Source organism: Tinamus guttatus, unplaced genomic scaffold, assembly GCF_059628265.1.
Source record: "Tinamus guttatus ecotype Peru unplaced genomic scaffold, ASM5962826v1 Tinamus_guttatus_pri_ptg000045l, whole genome shotgun sequence".
NCBI classification, from domain to species: Eukaryota; Metazoa; Chordata; class Aves; order Tinamiformes; family Tinamidae; genus Tinamus; species Tinamus guttatus.
In genome coordinates, this window is record NW_028288579.1 from 2,751,933 (window position 1) to 2,772,583 (window position 20,651).

Sequence of the window (20,651 nt, forward strand, 5' to 3'; positions counted from 1 at the left end):
AGTTCTTGGGGAAGAAGGGACAGACACAACCCACAGTCTCGCTCCCTGAAAAATCTAGACTGAAGGAGTGGAAGTTCATTAGGCACATGGAACCAAATGAAAACTTGTTTGCCGCAATAGAGAATGCAGGTTTCCAGAGGAAAATTCCAAAATATTAACAACATGAACAGATTCATGCGTGACAGAGTGATTCTGTTCAGCACCACATGCACATGAGCAATGCTCTCACTGCTCACCACCTTCGTGGTGCAGCATTTCTGAACGCTGTCTGCAGTAACAGGAGATTACACTGAGTTTAAACACAGGCCCCACACTGGTGTCTGCCTTGGAGAGGCCTGGCAGGTTTTTCAGGAGGGTTTTGAGGAAGGAAAGCAACGTGGGAGGGCGACGCCGCTGCCCGTCACGGTGTCCAGGCTGCGGGAAGAACAGGGGCACCGCAGAGGGACACGGCTGGGGCAGGAGAGCAAGGCGAGCGGCAGAGCAGCCCGGGGCCTCCGTGCCGGGACCTCCGGCTGCCGCTGTCCCTGCGTCCCGGGACCGCAGTGACACTCACAGCTCACAGACACCCGCACGGGCCGCGACCTTGAGAGGGGCCCGGCCATCCTTGGAGGATAAACGAGCGCGGGGGGCAAAGACAAGGCACGTAGGATGCTGCACAACCCGTCGACCGCACCGTGAGCTCACGTGTGACAGCCTGAGCAGCAGCAAAAGCCCTGCTGGAAGGACATGCAGCAAAGGAATCTGCGTGACCCAGTTTCTCGGCTTTCTGTTTTTTTTTTTTTTCTTCTTCTTTTTACGTGCTAGCAAACACCTAGCGGTTTGTTAAAATCCTCCAGATAAGGCACAAATGTGTGTGCATGACACCCAAAGGTCCCTCTGCGAGCAAGCAAACCTAGAGCTCCCATCGGTGTGAGCATGGGGAGCCCTTCCCCACGGAGCAGCACCTCCTGCTGCCGCGGAGCCCTGTCCTTCCTCCCAGCAAAACTCCTCAGGGAACGGGCAACTTCTGAGGCAAACAAGGGCCCTGAAATAGTGCCCTGCGTCCCCAGGGTGGGCGTCCTCGCCTGCGCGTGGAGCCGTGACCGCGCTGGCTGGTTGGCCATCTCACGTAGAAAGGGCAGACGAGGAGCTGCAGGGCCCGTGACCGCTCGGAAATCTCCCCGCAGCTTCCCACGGCATGAGCAGGCGAGCGCGGCGGGGCCAGAACCATGGACAGCTCGGGAAGGCGCCCGCCGCACTGCGCCGCTGCGCTCGGGACTGCCGGCGTGCGAAGAGAGCGCGGGAGCCGCTGCAGAGCTCCTGCGAACGGGGAGAGCGCCGCTGCAACCGCTGCCGGGGAGCACCGCTGCAACTGCTGCTGCGAAGTACCGCTGCAACCGCTGCTGGGGAGCACCGCTGCTGGGGAGCACCGCTGCAACCGCTGCCGGGGAGCACCGCTGCTGGGGAGCACCGCTGCAACCAGTGCTGGGGAGCACCGCTGCAACCGCTCACAGACAGCGCCGCTGCAACTGCTGCCCGGCAGCACCGCTGCAACCGCGCACAGACAGCAGCGCTCTGCAAAGTGCTGCTCCAGCTGCGGGAGCAGGAGGCCACAGCGCAGCCCTGCGCAGGGCACTGAAGCCTCCCAGGCGCTCACAGGGCTGCACCGACCACGGGCCACAGCAGCCCCAAAACATGGGCCAGGGTTACCGCAGAGCCACGCGGCAGCAGTCTCCGTTACCTTGCAATTCCATCAATCACCTGCTTTGTGTTAGCACTCAACGCAAGATTGGGGAATCCCAACAGAGGAACAGGAGAATGTGATCCCACCACTGACAAAGCAGTACATTAGCTGTACAGGAGAAGCCAAGCAAGAAAGACAGAGAGCAACATTTCCCCCAAGTCTTGGCATGTTTATTCTAGCCTGGCGGGGAGAAGCACAGGATATCCCTGACGAGCAACTTTGATCTCTGCCTAGATACAGATTTTAAGCATCATCCTCTCTACACATAAATTACATCAGCATGTTCTATTCTGGATCGTCAAAAGACAAAATTCACATTTTATATTCCAAGAGTCAGCAAACCTTCCTTCCCACTGATCTTCTAATTAATTCACTGCTTGATTTCAGCTCTGATTTTAGAATCATTGCAAAGGAAGAACAAGCTCCGGCATTTTGATTTATACCAGCAGAAGATATGTTCGTGTTTCAAAACGTTGCTGCTTCACCAGAGACTGTGAGGTGGATTTAATGCATAGAAGACTAGCTGCAAATCCTTCCCGAAACCAATTAAGTGGAGCCACCGGTGACGCAGGAAAGCCGGGTCACTGCTGGCCCCGCTCACCTCCACGAACAGCACAGAGGAGGCAGCAGCAGCAGCAATTCCTTTACCCAGACTCTTCCACTTGGACACATTCAAACAGCTTCCAGGCGGGCCAGGGAGGCTTGGAGCAGCAAGGCTTTGCAGTGGGAATCTTCCCAACCACGGTGCCGGCTGGCGCAGGCCAGCCTGGCCCCGAAGGTGCTGATGCTAAACTGCACGCTCGCTCGCTGGGCATCTGTTCCCATATGGATACGGCAACAACATCTAACCAGACACCAGTCTTGTAGGCTACGAGATCAGCCTGTGACTCTGACAAACAGCAAGCTCCCAACAAAGCAATCCAGGCAAATATTCCTTGCAAAGCTTTCAGGATTGCTCTGGAGGATCCTGTCTCCTGCCTCCTGTCACTGGAGGCATTGGACTGAGCTTAGGTTTTTTTGCAGGAATTCCTGCAGCCAGCCGGGAAGCCTCTGTGCAGCTCAATATCATGCTATAAGGCAGCAGTGGCACCGGGCGACTTTGCCACCGCAGGCTTCTCAGAGTTGATCCTGTGATTTTAGTGGCAGTTTCTCAGTCACATACACCTGCATTTTAAAATCAAATCAAGACTGTATGTGCCAAGGTAGCTGCTTTGCAGAGGAACAGAGAATACACATATTCAGGTTTAAGCAATGTCTTCAAAGGAAGAGAAATTATCACCTAAGCAAAGTGCTTCAGTCACCGATTGCCCTAAACCCAGTTTTGCAGGTTTTCCATTAAACTTTTGTAATGCAAGTAACTGAGCACAAGAGAGATGAAGAAATTCCCAAACTGCCTGAGGGAATTGAGGCTGAGCCTTCACCTCAGGCGGCAGCGCCCAGGCCGGGGGAGCTGCGAGGGTTTCGGCTGGGCCCCTGTTTGCGTTGGCGCTTGCAGAAGGGCTCGTGCACGCACACCCACACGTGCAGGCAGCGGCGAGGGGCTGCCTGAGGAACGTCCAGCCTCGGGGAGGGCGCCTGTCATTTCTGGAGAGGCTCAACCGCGGGGTGCCGGCTGCGGAACCGGCTCGGCTCCACGCGTGGTTATCCTTTCAGCACCAACATGTTTCCCCATTGCAACGAGAGGTCACTTCAGGCGACGCGCACGCCGGCTACGCTGCGTCGCAACGTGATGTTTGCTGCTCTCTGAAGGGTAAGGGGAGCCCAGGGACACCTTAAAGAGCCTCTGCAATGGAGATGAAGCCTGTCTGACAGAGACACGGTGCAGAGCAAGGGGAGAGCTCTGGAAGCAGCGCTGGCCAAGGCAGAGCTGCGCGGCTGAGAGCAGGGATTAGCAGTGCAGAGCGGCGCACAAGCTGGGACAGGATATTCCTGGTGTCTGCAGAGCCTCGGGAGAAGCCCACAGTCAGGCCAGGGGGTCGCTCAGAGACTCACCCGAAAGGCTTTTACGGGTAATAAGCACGGTGCTATTTTCGTGCCTGCAGACACCACAGCTGTGCTCATTTCTTTCAGCAGGGGTTTCAGACAGTGTCCTGCTGCACGACCCTGAAATCTGGAGTCTTCAAAAGACCTGCTGTTTGTACTGAATGCGAAGTGTCCTAGAAATTGCAGGGGAAGGAGGGCATTTTTCTTTGAACTCCATCTGTCATTTGGTTTGAACCTTACCACTGGAGAGGCAGTCGGCTTGCTGCAGCACTACCATCCTTTCTGATTTTCGTGCTGTTAGAGAACCAGGAAAACACCCAACCCGCAGGCCAGGAAACACGTGTGCACGGTTCATTCTGCCATGGGCCTGCTGCCGCTCGGCCTGGGGCGAACCTGCTTCCCCACGAGAGCCCCCTGGGCTGCTGAGGGACCCTCGGAGCAGAGGGGGCCCCGCCGCAGGCCGTGCCCACGGCGCCGTCACCGCGAGCTCGGCGCACACCCGGAACAAGGACGACGGTTGTTCGTCCTCACTCGGTCCCCGCGGGGCTGATCCCCTTCCCGCATCGCTCTGCACCACTGCACAGGGACACAGGTTTGCACCTTCACAGCACTTTTTGCCCTCCTCTCTTCACAGACCACAGCAGTTCACAGCCCTCCACTTTTTTGTTCTAAAAATGCCCCAAATGATGAATTGAACCATTAGATTCCCCTGAAGTGCCCCTGCCAGGAACAACCTGTCAAGGCAGGGCCGTCCTGGTTAACCAGCACCGGGGGGACCGGCCGGGGGACACCAGCGCTGCTTTAGGGAGCGCAGGCTTCCTCCGTGCCCACAGCTATTGCGGGTCTGCGTCCACAGACCGCGAGTAAATATGAAACCATGACGATGAAATTCACAGATGAGAGGATGACAAATAAGAACAACTCGGGCAGCCTCACACTCTCCTGGCTCACTTCATGAGCGAAGCCTGTACAAAGAGCCTCTTAAACACCCGTGCAAGGTCACAAAACAAAACAGAACACAAAAAATAGGAAGGAAAAGTAGTAACACGGTCTTCACAAACAGGGAGGAGGACTCTGTTCTGGAGAACTGGGATCCACGGATTTGCAAAGGGAGCAGGATGAGGGAAATGATTTTACACTGTGCTGGAGAGACCAATGTTCCTGCAGTTGTGGTACCCACTTTGAGAGAGATGCTGAAAACCCAGCCTGGATGCAGAAAACAGACACAACCTTCAAGGCCTATGGAAAAGGCCCTGTACGACCACCCTTCCAGAGTCCTTCCTGTTTAATTTACCAAAAGGGTAAATTAAACTCCCTTAAAAAAGGGAGACCAAGCTGTAATCTGTTCACTGCCTATAAAGACCTTTCCAAACAGGAAATTGCAGGTTCCAAAGGCCTCTCTAGTCTAGCAGAGAAGAGCCGTAAAGAACCATTAGCTGCAAATTAAAACTAAACAAACTCCATTTAGAAATATAGCTCTATTTTCTTTTACTGCATGTGTTTACCCACCAGATCAGGGGGAGGGACTGCTGGATTTGCTATCGCTTGAGGTATTTTGACAAAACCACCAGATGTGCTGGGAGCAGCGCGCAGCGGGGCTCTGCCCGGACCGGCTCTGCACGGCCGCAACGCTCCCGATCCCGGGGGCAGCACGCGGAGCCGGCCCTGCCGGGCTGCTCCGGCCGCTGCGCGCTCTAAATAATTCATGTCACTGCAAACAGCACCATGAATTTCCATCAGCTGCTGTCTGGGCCCAGGCCGTGCAGGAACATACATCATTGCTGGGAACCGTGGCTTGAATTTGCTTCAGTTTTGATTCAAGCATCAGTCACTCCCCGACAGTGCTTCATCAGTAGGCTTCAAGCCTGCAGGTTGGCTTGCCTGCAAGGCTGCTCTAAGTGGGAGCTACTGCCTCAATTTCTGCTTTAACTGGGACACGCAGTTCACCAACGGGAAGGCAGGTCTTGAGACAGTAGCATAAGGAGAAAAGGAAATTGTCGAGCCATCTTGGCTTTGAGTAAATTACCACATCTGTGGAATTCATAACTTACTAGGTGTCTCCACTGCAAAAACCTGGCTTGAAGGGAGACCATCCACTGCCTTTCCGGGGTTTGGCATTGAGCCCTGAAAGGACACGGAGCTTCATCTCGTAAACATCAACTGGGTCCACGGGGCCTCAGTCCAAGTGGTAAAACACCTACCAGTGATCCAGATGGAGAAAATTATCACATAATGCTGCTGCATTTTGCTGTGTGCGTGCAACATCCCAGTGAACTATAACCCCACGGCAGGAACAGGGTGGTTTTGGAGGCATTGCAGGTGGCTGAGCGCGTTCGAAGGCAAGGAGCAGCTTGCAGTGCTCGTGTTATTAATGCCCAGCTCCCTGGAACGGAGCTCAGCCAGGGACGCGGGGGCAGCGCGGATGGGAGCTCCGCTCCTGCCCTGCTGCACGGACCGCGAGAGGCTCCCAAACAGAGGCTCTGCAGCACTGCCCGCAAGCGAGGGGCAGGACGGCAGGAAAGCAAAGAGCCTCTTCCCGCCCCACGGGGGCCGCAGCGATGGATCAGGGCTGCGTGTCCCGGGTCGAGGGTTGATAGCATCGACGGGAGAGCCGGTGCCGGGAAGGCGGCGGTGCCCAGAGGGACGGCGCGATGGGGGACAGGACTGCGCCGCTGCGGGGAACGGGCTACAGCTTCTGAGCATCTCCTGACAGCAACACACGGAGGGAGCCACACGGCGCAGCACAGAGGGAACACATTAGAGATGGGTTTGGTTAACACACTGCTAATACGGAAATAAGCTATTAAGAGAACATAATACTCCATGAGCCTCCGTAAATGTGCACTTGTGGCAAGAATGCAAGCAGTGCCAGGAAAATTGATGCTACGACTTGTTTTCCTGTTCTCCATTGAGAAATCATTTACAGTTTTACGACACAAGATGACACAAACATAATTTGGAATAGCAACAAATATAATTCTTGAGATATTAAATGCCCATATTTTGCAATTAACATACTTGAATTTCAAGCACAGCAGAGACCCAAAAGTTATTAGGTCCAGGAATCACTTCTCACACCACATACCTCACTAGCTCATCTCCACTTACAGCCCAAAACACTCCATGAGCACAGAGAATCACCCACAAGCTTCAAAAGTGCTCCCATTCTGACTCCATGCGGAGAAGTACCATTGTGTGTCCTCTTATGAGAAAGTGGGATGAAAATGAACAAAACTCGGGAATCCGGAAGCTTTCAGAGCCTCCTCAGGGTGCACATCCCCAAGACACTGCTCACAGCTACAAAAACTACCTTCCCCATCCGAGCTGCAATTCAGGGACCGCTGAAATGCTGGAGAGTTTTTCCTCTGCCATCTACAGCTCTGCGTCAAGCCCCAGGGCACCTCGGGGCAAATGTACCCACTGCTCGCATGGACGACACCACTGGTGCAGTATTTTCTGGTTTATTTGGTCCCTTCTAATACAATGCAGCAGCAGGCAATGAGTAGACGCCGTAACCATACGACCAACACCTCTCCAGAGACTCCTCCACCATCCATCATCCCATATGTGGGAATCTCTCATTTCAAGCTACTTAAACAAACCTGATCTGAGCAGGAGCCTGTTTCCCTCCTCCTCGCTGCTCTAGTGTTGCAAAACAAGGCACTCGGCTGGGCCTCCCCATCCTAAAACAGTCTGTGGGGAATCCCACGTAGTCTGCACCGCCATGGGAACCGGCAGCAATGCTGAAAACACGCCAGAGCCATCTGCTCGCTCTGCCGGCATTTCTCTTACGTTGCTCTGGAAACAAGGGGTTAATGTGCTGAACCATTTTCCTGAAAGCACTAAAATCAGCAGGGTCACATTATCACTTTCTCCTCCACTTCTAGCAGAGCTGAGGCCAAGGCTTCCTGCAAATTAAGGCGAAGGCTGCGACAAGCTGCAATGAGACCCAGCCCGTTATCGCTCATTCATCGGTGGGAGTCAAACATAGCACAAAACAGCCAGGTCTCAGGAGGGGCAGCAGGCAGTTAGTCACGTGGCCGCTGCATGATTTGCCCTTAAACAACGAGCAGGAAAACAGTCAGGTAGCACCAGGTTTATCTGGAGCGGTTCAGCACGGATTCATTATCGGAGAAAACAGCTCTCCAATGCCAGTGTCTCAACAGCAGCCCTGAAATTAAACTGAATGGGAGAAATTGCATAGCAAATTAATGCTTTGGTGAAAATCCTGGGAGAAATGAGTTTCGGGCGAATCCGGCACAAGGAGACAGCCGTCAGTTAAGATGCCCCTGCACGAGCAGAGAGGGGAGTCACAGAATGGTTGAGACTGGAAGTCGTGTATCCTTTTCTCCAAGATCTCACCCCACTTCCAGATACAACATGTACTGTACAATATTTTTGCTAAGCTACCTACTTTTCCTCAAAAAAAAAAAAAAAACAAGCCAACAATTCAACCTCTTCCTGGCCTTTCAGTTCACAGGCTTTTCTTCGCTACACAGTTATTAGTTTAAAAGCTTAAGTTTATGCATGGATACTGCACGTATTGACAGTAAGGGGAATCCGCGGCAGCCACAGCTAGACGCGAGTTGCAGGCTAGTGCCTCAGACTGACTAGACAATCTGTCACTCCTTGAATAAATTATCTGCCTGGAGAAGAACATAATATGATGCTATTCTCCAAAACAGTCACTGTCCTCCTGTCGCCCTCCCGATGGCTGAAGCTGCTCTTGGTGAGTGCTGTGTGTGTGTGAGCGCAGCGGGGCCCTTCCTGCCCCCTTCCCCAGCCCTGCTGCAGGGACACGGGCCAGCAGGGCCCATAGAGCTGCTGAGGTTCCCTAATGCTCAAGAGCTGCTGCGGAGGCAGCGGGCCACGCTGGAGCTCTCGGAGCAAAGGGAGGGGAGGAGAGTGGGGACAGCCCTTCCCGGGACACCCCGGAGCGCGGAGGGCAGCGCGGCCGGACCTCGTCTGCGCCGGCACGGCCTGCGCCGCAGAGAGCGTCCCCGCGGCAGGGCGAGCCAGCTTGGAAACCCTCTATTCCTAATGCTTTTCCATGGCCTGGAACAGCCCCTTGGGATCCCACAGCAAAACTCACAAACTGCACATGAAATGTCTAATGACAAGGCTGGAAAAACAAAATATCTGCTCCTTGTCTAACAGGCCAGGGCTTAGCCTGGATAGGAGCTGCTGGCCCTGCTCCAGTGCGCGTTTAACGAGTATAAAGGGAATTCTGCCTGAACAAAGAGCTGCAGATTGAACTCCAAGGGGAGCTCTCAGTGTATGAGTGCATTAAAGAAGGTCAGATGTTAGGTAAATACTCAATTAAAAAAGGAGCACAGGTAATTAGGAAGGCTAATGCTGTGCTGAATGGTCTGGGATGCGCACGCATAAACATACACACGTAAACACACACATACAGCACCTCCATCCTCCACGCAGAATGAGCAAAATGAGTTCTTGGAAGAGAGTTCAGCTTTCGGAAGACCTGGGTGAGTGTGATCCCTATGACAGTGAAAACAAATACGCAGGGACTGAGGTGCTTAAACACTATGGGAATGGATCCATACGTATGGGTCTGCATCTAATGAAATAAGTACTCGTGGCAATCACTGCAACCCAAGAACCTCTGAGCGATCAAGCAGGTCTTTCTCTGCCCCTCGATCTGTCCTTAAAATAGGTTCACAGCGAGAAACTCATTACTGAAAAAAGCAGATCAAATCTTATCCTGCTCCAGGGCCTGGAATAATACTAGCTGGCACATGCCACAGACATATGAAAAGAAATGAGTGCCTTATAGAGTGTTATATAAAGCCTACTAGAAGCACCGAGCCTGGCTGGTTTGTACCTGTTTGGCCTGTGCTCTCATGCGCTGCAGCACTGACTGCTCTAACAACTGACATGTCTGCATGGAGAGACTCTAAAAATAACCAGCACAGGGGGAGAGAGGGATGGAGAAATAATTCCTCCAGCCTGGCCAAGAGACGGGGCAGCAGCTCCCAGGGAACGCTCGGCTGTAACCCGCTGCTCCCGGTGCTCCCTGACATATTGGTGAGAAACCATCTTCAGAAATTTAATATGGCCTAAATACACACACGACTTGCACAGAGTGATTATTTCGGGCTAGGGACAGGCCAGGAAGGAGCACTAATCAGCCTAAAAAAACCTCTGATACTGGATAAAATCCAGCTGCCAGTTAACCAATATAGGACATCTCCCTGCCACCAGGTCACACTTACACAGCTGCTAATTCAGTAGCAAGAATGCAGTCCCCAGTCCATTTAGACAGAAAAGTCCCTTACATGAGCTGTAAAATTGGATTACAAATAAACCTTGCATGTTGCCCTCTGCTTTGCCAGGACAGACCCTCCTGCTCACGCTGATGCTAAATCACATTCCTGGATGCCAGCTGTCCCTGCTGGTCTGTTATCCCAGGGCCCACATCTGGGTCAGGCCCATGGTCTGCTGGCAAGAACATTCATCCCCACTCCCCATTCCCAGTCAGCAACAGCACATTCCAGATCCTGAAAAAGAGGTGCTGCATAACGGCAAAAAGCTTCCCATAAAACTCTAGAGGTGATGAAAGCACTATAATTAGTCTGTTTAGATTAATGGTCCCAGCGCATACGGCACATTTTGCTAAATCACAGAGCTAAGTGTATATGGTATGTGAGAACAACCCACACGCCAACATAACACTCTGATTTCACCTGGTGTTTTCAGCTGCCTCACACTGTAACACGGACGGTGGCTTCAGGTTACTGCAGGGAGGCAGACAGACATGGCAAGAATCAAACACGAGAACTCGTTTGGGCTGGCACAGATGGATTTTTCACCGCCATCCTCCTCTTGCCCCTGATGGAGCAACGCAGCAGAGCGAGCAGCGAGGCCACCCGGGCACATCTCCTGCAGCCAGTCTGCAGCGAGGGGCACAACACAACGGCACAGCTCCCAGCTCCGTGTGCAGTTGCATGGAATGCTGGAGGTAACACTGGGCCGGTCAGGAGAAGAAAGAGCCGGAAAAAACAAGTTTATGTCCTCCTCCTTTACCAGACGTTCTCCCCAACTGCCTGTGTTATTTCCCCCTGTGAAAGCACTCAGAGCTACGCTGGGGTAGCAGAGGTTAGGCAGCCTGTAGCTCTTCATATAATCATCAGCTGTCGTCTCATCGGAAGGACAGCGCAGAAAGGCTCCCGCTGCGTCACACGTACAATGAAGTGTTTTTTTCCTAGCAAGGGCACCGCACGAGAGGAGCGGTTCAGGGGCTCTTCTTTCTGCTCCAGCACACAACACAAAGCTGTGCTCTCAGGGCAAAACAGGCAAGGTCTGGTTGTTTTTGCCTTAGTCTCTGTCCTTCAACACTACTTACGTGACACGGCAGGCACCATCGCTGCTCTTGCAGCTGATCACGTCTGCCTTGTCATTTCACGGGGCCCCGAAAATCCCTGTGATCTCTGAGCCCATTGGGGCTCAGCAGAGGCTCTCTGGAGGATCACATCGTGTGCTAGGGCTCATGGCTAATACAGGTTTCTGAGGAAACCTGTAAATATTAAAAAGGGTGTTTATTAATCCCCTCCTTGTTTCTCCTGCATGAATGTTACATAACTGCTTTGCCAATAGGGCTCCTCAGCTTTAAGCATAACCTGGCACCGCTCCTTTCATTCGAATGGAACCACTACAGGCCCAGTTCCAACCTCGGAGTGGCATCAATCAGGTTTTCATTACAGCGCAGGCAGTTAGACCAGCACTACAGCAATGCGGAACAGAGACAGACCCTTAAAGGACAGGCCTGAGGGAATAAAAATCCTAAACAGAATTTGCTCAACTAATGACATATCGAAGGAAACAGTAATTTTTTTCCAGACGCTTTTCCACTAGGTCATAAGATCCTCTGTTTTCCTTTGTTTGCATTTCTAGCGTCCTCAGGAGCGCCAGGGGAGAGACAGGTTCTCCCCATCGTTCTCTCTTTCATGACAACAAAAGAGCAGCACGAAGCTTTGGGGATTCTCAGCAGCAAAGACCAAAGCTAGTCAGCCTAAGATGAAACATCGTTGGCTTCTCTTTGAAAAGATGAGTGAAATCCTCCCGCAAGGACAGAGACGCGGAGGAGAGTTAGACAAGCACTGTCTGCATTTAAAAGTTTTGATTCGGTGCTCACAGGCATTTTGGCCCAGGTTTGGCAAAGCCCAACGCAGACAACTACAAGTTTCACATAAAATCAGAACTGCATCTTCACTGCCACAGACAACACTGCAGCTACTCTTTCTGTAAAGACACAAACCTGAGCAAGGGGTAAGGTTTTGTTCTTCATGCTGAGCAAGAAATTAAAGGAGGAACAAGACAGCCTGCCTCCAAGCACTTTGTGGAGTTTCCAAATCACACTTGTCATCAGTACAAGCCCAAAGCTCCTCAGAAAGACATCTGCAATACGCGCAGCAGTCGCACGCGTGCTCGGCCACTGCTCATCAGTCTGTTGCATTCAGCATTTCGGAGACACTTGACAACCTCCTTCCGGGCAGCGCTTCCACCCGTCCCCTCCTCGTGCTCACCGCATCTCCCCACCAGCACTTCTGCTGACTGCCCCTGAGCTGATTGGAAGCGTCAGGACCCATCACCATCACTGCCTGTCCCATACTTTTAAAATCAAACATACTGAGCAGGTCCTCGGAAGGAAACCTTATTCTCTTCCAGACTAACCCAATGATTCTGACACTTATTAATTCCTCTTACACATATTTTCAGCTCCGTTCTGCTCACTGTGGTCCTGCTAAAGATTTTCTCTACATAACTGCTAACCTCTCTCTGCTTCTCTGATAGGTGCTGTAGCAAATGTATTGGACTTTAATCCAGTCCTTTCCAGGTCCTGCCAAAGCCACTGGAGATCCAGAAACACTGCAAACTGATATTGCAACTTTATAGTCATCTCCATTTGTCTGAGAAAAGTTTATTTTATGGGACTGAAACCCCAGGAGCCTCTTTGTTCCAGTTGCTAAAGAATGGAAAATAAAATAAATTAGAAAGCTGGAAGCTTTTCTACATACTGCATGGCAAATGACCAGCATTGCAGGGCTGCTGCCAGGTTAAGCTCAGTCCACCAACACTCACAGCAGGCATTGAAATGGGGAAAAAAAAAGGCAGTTTTTTTTAGCTGCCTCAGCATTATCTGTTAAGTGTGTCTTTATCAGGAGAAAATGAGATGCCACAACTCAGACTCTAGCTTCTAAAAACACCCTGTCTTTGATTTAGAAGAGGATGAGGTGGGGAAACTGCTTAGAAGAAAAAGCTGTTTAAAAAGACAATAAGGTCATGAGAGTAATGGGTAACTTGGCCAATTTCCTGACAGAGATATAACATTTTCACATAATACTTGCTGTTGTGCCGACTAATACATCACTGTGACACAATATCAAAATATGTTGACAGACCTTCAAGTAGTGAACAGGAATCTGTTGATTTTATTGTTAATCCTCCTACTATAATCCAGTTCAACAGAATCACAAATGCTCAAATGCTCTCTTTTTTTCCCCCCAATGCACAGATTATCCAATATGCAGATAAGGCCCAAATTCAAGAGAACGCTGTGTAGATGATAGATTTTTAATATTAAAGAAAAAAAAAAAAGTCTGGATAAACATCCAGACCTCCTGCCACATCCCAGCTCCTGCCTCCGCTCTCACAGCTCGTCCTCAGCCCTGCTGAGAGGGAATGTGGCTAATTTTGGGACGCTAGACTTGAAAGATTTAGGGGCAGAAGGGAGCATGACAGCAGCCGCTGCCAAGTCTGCTATCCCTGCAAGAAAGACAGCACATAAATCCTACCTAAGGCCTCCGAGCAAGGCTGCAGGTAGCAAAGGAGAAAGGAGAGACTGAAACATGAGCAGAAAATAGCCATAAAGGAAAATATCAGCAACAGGTTTAGCACACGCGTTTCATTAAGTGTTAGTAGTTGCATGGACACCATAAGATTATTCAGGGTCTTAGATCCTAGACTGCCCACATTACTTTCCGAGTCGAGTCCTGTGGAGTTTAAAGGCCATCTGTTCACTTGAGAAAATTCACTCTACGTTTTCCTTTCCCTCAGTTATTTGCATTACCCTGATTACGCTTTGCTGTAGAGTTCTCAGGGATCCAGGAAAGGTGTACGAAGCTCCTTGTACTCAAGCATCTTTTCTGCACCTGGGTTATTTTAAAAGATCAGATTTAATTGCAAACTGTAGGTGGAGGGTACCTGTATCACAAGGCTTCTTTTACATATTTTATTTTGTGGCATATCAGCATTCTCATTTCTAGCAGTGATTTGGGTGGATTTTAGATATCCTTGGTAAAGTAAAACAGCAATTTAAACTTTTTTTTCCAAAAAGATATGACCCCTATCTTTACATTTGTGCTTATTTTGTTTACATATTTGAATGTTTTAAGCCAAACGAAGGCATCTACGGCTCCAGTCAGCAGCCAGCACCGGGCAACTGGCAATAAATGCTCCCAGTCTATCAGAAATCTCTGCCAAGGAACAGACAGTGTTTGCTTCTAGACCAAGTAGGTTGTCAGAATATTTTGTCTCATCATTTAGTCTGTCTTATCTCGAAGTGGTGACTCAGAGCTGCCTTGACAATATAACCGTGGAACATCTTGATCTGGGGGGTGATTTCCCTCCCGCTGCAGCGCGGAGGACGAGCACGCGCGGGGGCTTCGCCTGTTCCCAGCTCCTGCAGGAAACCGTCCAGCAGGGTCCTAAACACGTTACCATCTTCACAACTACCCTCAGCAGCTTCTTCTACTCCTTAGGTCTTCTTACAGACAGTAAAACAGAATCCAACAATAAATTAAGCTCCTTTCTGGAAAAGCCCTATGGCACAGAACAGAAATGATAAATTTATACTCTGCTTGTAGAATTTAGTAATGAATTGCATTTCAGCTGCGGAATTCCAGTGTGGTTAAAGCATTTGGCATCTGTCATTTGTACATCCCTTGTGCTTTCAGAATAGTTTTTAGAGAATCCTGTTAAAACGGATATCAGATGCCACCAGATCATATGGGACTTCTTGAAAAAAAAAATATATATATTAATGTGTAAATTCAACAAATCACTGCCATATGCACTCAGCTTGAGGCTTCTGCTCAACTCCGCTCCTGTTCAGATCAGTGCTTTTATCTTCATACACACAGACCAAACCAACTTCACTGGGATCCAAGCACTGCTCACGTGGCTGGTGCAGCTGAAGCCCAGTGTTTTTCACCCCTTCTCCTTTGCCTTTATCACTGGTGTAAATTCTGCCCTAAGCCAGGCCATGGGCATCAGTGTCTGACTTTATCTGGGCACAGCTGGAGCTGTTGCACCTGACTTTCAGTGCTGTTATAGAGGAGATCTGTGCCCTCCTGTGAGGGCCCTAATATCTTACCTTAGACTGGATGATTTTCAGCACTAATAATCTAGCTTCTTACTGTACTTACCAGCATCAGGCACTCTCGAATTGCTGGTGAAACATCTGAAATTCCTGACCGTGCAGGTATCACCAGCTCCACTTTGATAACTAATAACGTGTGTCTCATTTTCCCCCACTTTAGAGAGTGTTGACCATTATCAGCACTCCTGGAGCCACATAGTGAGCGCAGCAGCAAGCTGATGCCCTTTGCAGCTAAGTGGGGCACAGCCCTGTCGTCTCTGCCTTCATCAGCTACAGCTCAGTCCTGGCACACGCCATGCAGGGCACGGCTGTGCTGGGGAGAACTGCCAGGGGCTCTAAAGGCCCTTTTTGATTAGAGATTTCCACAGTGCTGCCAAATCCTTTTCTCTTATCCAGCTACCTTGAACTCAGACTTTCAAATTAATTTCACAGCTGATGTTGGCAAGAAATCTCTACTGCAAGCAAAAATAAACCAACCAACTTGAAAAATCTTCTCAGCCAAACTGGGCTATTCTTAACTCAGGTATCCTTGCACCTGCATCTTCTCCCTCCTCCCTGGCACTGCTGTGAACAGTATTGTAAAAATGGACAACAAACCAGGGAACAATGCAGCCTCCTGAGTCTCAGGAAGGTTTGCTAAAATCCTGGCATCTTGGTGCCTGAAGGGCCTCGAGCTGTGCCACCCAGCCAGGCTGCACAGCCATGGAGCAAAGCTGCCCTCACCACGAAGACTAGCGCAGAATGAGCATCTGCACGAAGAGGAAATAGGACCCGGGTGGAAAAGAGCCCCCACAGCCCCGGGAGGGCACAGGGAGACGCCGGATCCCCTCCGCGGACACCTGGGTGACTGTTCAGTCCCTACAAATGCAGCCAGGGACAACGCGCTGCATTAGCACAGCGAGACAAAGTGTGTCTCCTAGGAGCAGCAGTTAGTGCATCCTCACACCCCCCTGCATTCCTACTAACAACAGGAAAGACAAAAAATAAAAAATGAAGGATCACAGCAGCACCGCCGTCTACACCTCCAAGACGCCGCTTTTGTAACAAACATTTGCTGAGCGAGAGCCAAGGCTGCACGAATCCAAGACTCCATTTCAGATCTCTTAGCATGTGGCAGACCTTGAATATTCATTACCTATTAAAAGCTTTGGAAGTGTAAATTCATCCCACAATCAAGGGAACTGATTTATTCACACAGTTGAGTCACACTCATTTACAACCTCTGACCTAAATCTACTAATCCAGCTCTAAAAACCTGGTGGGTTTTATTTTGATAATACTGATTGAACAGAGATGGATATTTAAGAACCGTGCATGGCATTTCCTTAAAGCAGGAGCTGATACACAGCTCAGCACCACGTAATCCTGACTTCCTTGCTCCTCCCAAGAAGAGATGCTGAGAGTATTTGGTACGTTGTGACCCATTTAACAGAGATTTTTAAGAAATCTTCCCAGGAATCAAATCAGCTCTTTAATAACTGCCTCTGAAGTGCCAAGCAGGAAATATCATGGAAATGGCACCTAAAGGGAACAACAGCTCCCTCATTAATAAGAGAAATCACAACAGCCAGTTCCGGCAGCGGGGAAAATTGCTCTAGTGAGAACAATGTGTTATTGGGTCTCAGATCTCCTCAGCTTTCTCCTAGGGCCAAAGCAAATTTTTCCTGAGTCTCTCCTGCACTTGGAAAATAAAAACCCACTTTTAAGAATGACCAGGGGTTTTTGGAGACACTGAGTTTCAGTGGAGTTAGATAAGCATCTACTACAGCAATCAGCATGGGAATTTAAATTACAATCAATCAAAATTTAATCTTCTCATAGCTTCTGCCGTCCTCCCACCTGATGTCCTATGACATCCCCTGCGTTCGCAGCTGATGTCACAAACGGCCCCACGAGCTCCTGAAAGAGGAATGACTTTTTGAAAGGTCAGTTAAAATCTGCTCCTGTGCTGGATCGCCATCACGGTCTAATTACCCTGGGCACTGAGCACACACTTCTGGTCTTAAAATCGATTTGCATTCCAGGCGGACAGTTTACTCTCAGAAATCACTTACTGCATGTGGGCAATAAGGCGCACACAGATATTCATGCAGTGCAAACACCAGCAGCCCATTTCACAGGGAGGTTTCCAAAGAGCCGCCTCCTCCTCCTGCTCTTTGTCAGGGAAACCACAGCTGGAGATGATGATGATGATGGCACACAGCAGTACTGAGGACAGCCCCTCCGAGTTAAGCAGGTGTAAGGACTAACTGATTGCAGAAGGGAGGGGTTTCGATTGGTAGCAAGAGCAGGAGAGAAAACAGAAAAACAATGACAACAAGAAAAGAAATTAAAGAAATTAAAGAAATTAAAATAGGGTTTTGTTAACTAGAGAAATACGTCCCATGACTGTCACACGGGCTGTCCAAGACAGGGCGTATTCACCTAACACCACAAGCTTTGAAGTAGTTACACAGGGAGAAAAGGGAAAGGTGCCAGCTCTGTGAGGTCAGATCACAGAGACGCCTTCACGGACTCGCTTCTTCACATAAGATCTCCGGAATATCAGGCCAGTCCTGTATCTGTGCATGTGCAGGAAGCGCTCCAGAGGAGCAGTGCGGTGTCCTCGGCAGGTCTCAGCCGCAGGGACACCCGAGGAAGGGAACACGGGTCTCCCTGCGGGTATCCGGCACCATACAGAACTCCACAAGATGAACCAGGTTCACATATCTCATCACACAGCAATGTAAAGGCAGAAGGGAAAAAAAAAAAAAAAAAAAAAAAAAAAAAAAAAAAACAGACCCAATGCATCACAGCTACTACTCATGCCAGCCCATCCTTCTGTACACAGAAGCATGTGAGATTTGTCTCTTCACTCCCTTCCCTAAATACAGACACTACAGCAATCTCCTTCTATGCAAGGAGAGTCTACACTCCTACTCTTTTCACCCTATGCTGTAAATCTAGAGAAACACTGCCACAAAATAGTGCAACATCTTCTAAAAAGTGCAATCAGTGACAAGCTCTGAATTAGGAAAAGTGCCACCGAACAGAACATATTGCTAAAGAGCTAGCGGCGTTAATAAAGAGAGGAAAAAGTCAACAGGCAGTTGCAGTAAGCCCAGGGGTAATTTACAGCCACATTATTCCACCAACTGAGCTCAGTCAAGCAGGCCTTCCACCTGAAATGTTGCATAAATCATTCATGTTTATAACCACTTAGACCAACTCCTCTAAAGTACCATTCTCTTCCAAAAAAGGCAATAATTTGCTATACCACAACTAGCACTAAATGACCATGCTCACTTCCATTACCCGGAGCCACCCATCACAAAACACATGCAAGCACGAGTCCCAAACTAAAGCTGTCCCTGAAGAAGGAAGGAGTAAACCAGGAGAACAGGATAGCTAGAACACAGTGCACTATTTTAAATAGTCTTCAGCAATAACAGGCAGTCCAGACAGCGCTGGAGAGCAGAGAGGTAGAATGAAAGTGGTGATTATGGTCCTCTGAGGCAATACTGACTTGGCTGTGTTAAAGCTCCCCACTGCCCGTGCCTGCAGCTCCTCCTCCTCCTGAGCACCAGTGTCCCGGGACTGGAGACCGACAGCAGCAATTCCTCCCAGCACGTGCCAAAGCAGAGAGCCTCTGAAGTGAGACTCTCACCCCCATTCCCAAAGGAATGGCTCCTATGGAAGGTTCAGAAGCTCTACCGGCCGCTCCACCTGCTTGGAGAGGAGCCCTAGCCAGAAGTGCCAAAGTGTTGGCCCTGCACACCACATTGCTGAGTTTCTGGAAATGTGTTGAGGCATCATGCAGAAGGGCAGCCTATTATTGAGAATTTTCTTTTACAGTATCACAAGAAAAAGAGGGTAAGCAAAATTACGTGGGTCTACTTACAAAGAAAAAACGAGCCAGAAGTCCAGGGCACAGATAAGTAAATCAAATATTTTACCTTTTGCCACTCTTCCAATCTGGCTGACACATATCCGGAAATCCTCGAGTTTAACAGGAAGGTCAGCTGTCAGGCTGACTAGCAGAACAGATGCGCGCCGCAGATTGCTGGTAAAGGTGGTGATCCGTCACCCCAACACGGAGCTGTCAGGCGGGGACGTTCACCTGAACTCACTTCCAGCACGTGCCAACCTGACTCGCTGTAGTTCGGAACAGTATCGGGGTGGGTAGGAATGGCGTTGAGAAGGAGAATAAAAACACATCGCTTAAGGTGGCAGGATCCCCATAAACCCCAACAGAAACATCATGGCCTAAGTTTTTTCCAGTTAATTAAAAATAGTGGATCATTGCGCTTTCTCTCTCCCTTTTTTTTTTACTCATTTTTTCAATCCTCCCTGAAGTTTGTCCTTCCCAAAGTAAGTTTGTCATTTGCCAATTACTTTTCTAGTTACATCTGTCCATCGCCTTCGCTGCAAGAGTTGGATTTTGCATTCTAGTGCCTGACATACATAATTTATGATACATGCCACTTACCTGCTTCACACACCACTGCCAACAAGAGGCAAAAAACAAATTTAGACTTTCACAAATGATGGTTTTCAACAACAGCCTGTTCAAACCAATCTCCTTCTCTAAACAAGGCACATACTCATGAGAAAGTTCTATAGTTCCTGTATTCTTTCTTATGCTACTGTTGAAAGCTCTTCCAGCTTTCTACACAGACTCACAACACAAAAAACAACAACAAAATCACACACTTTCTATCATAAAGATTGTATTTTTTAACAACAGGAGCGGACACAGATGTTTGGGGTTGTGAAATGAGTCACAAAAGTTTACAGAGCTCGTCTGTGGCAGGGCCAGGATACGCTGATTTGGACCGGCTCGGTCTGCAGTGGGTTTTTATAATGGAAGCAGTGGCAAAGCTCCTGCTGTCAGGCATCCAAAACAAGAAGAAACACAATTACACTTTGCCCTTCTTTTCTAGATCAGGTAGGCACAGCGCTCCAGAGCGCTTTCAGCATCACGTTATCTGTAGCTCTCCCAGCAGCACTGGGTTCCCCCACTTTAAGTACCTCAACAAAACCAGTAGGCCAGAGTAACAGTTCTTCGTCACTGGAATTCCCCCAGAACCCCTCTAATAACAAATGCAAAACTCCTCTTCTGTTCCACAAAGCTATCCAAGCTGCTGACTGCTGACAAACATTAATTTACTGCACCACGGGAGCATGTTTATTCAGTTGAAGTTGTTGTGTACACATCTGAAGCACAACGTAAGTCCAGGATGCAGTTGTTATTACACACACGCTTCAGACCGAACACTCAGCCCAACGCCTGGGCTCAGCGCGGCCCCTCCATCCACCTCTGAAATCCAGGGACCCCTGTGGCAGCCACTGCCCAGGACGGCTCTCAGTTCCCCGAGAACATCCCTGCTTTGGACAGAGCGGGTCTATCAGATTCACAGTCTGTGCCCAGGCACAACCGGAGCCGGCGGTGCGTGGATCTGGAAGAAAGCGCAGGGTTGTACGTCGCCTGTGATGGCGGCTGCAGAAAGCCTGAAATAGCTCCGAATAAAAATCATGTAAAATATGTTTTTATGTGAGACAGGGCTG

The 20,651-nt window shown here is 49.8% G+C and overlaps 1 protein-coding gene across 1 annotated transcript in view; it reads right to left on the reverse strand.

The window, feature by feature from the left end:
- The window catches only part of RAB11FIP4 (RAB11 family interacting protein 4), a 79,269-nt gene that overhangs the window by 51,209 nt on the left and 7,409 nt on the right, over window positions 1-20,651 (reverse strand). The gene's annotated exons all lie outside the window — the stretch shown is intronic.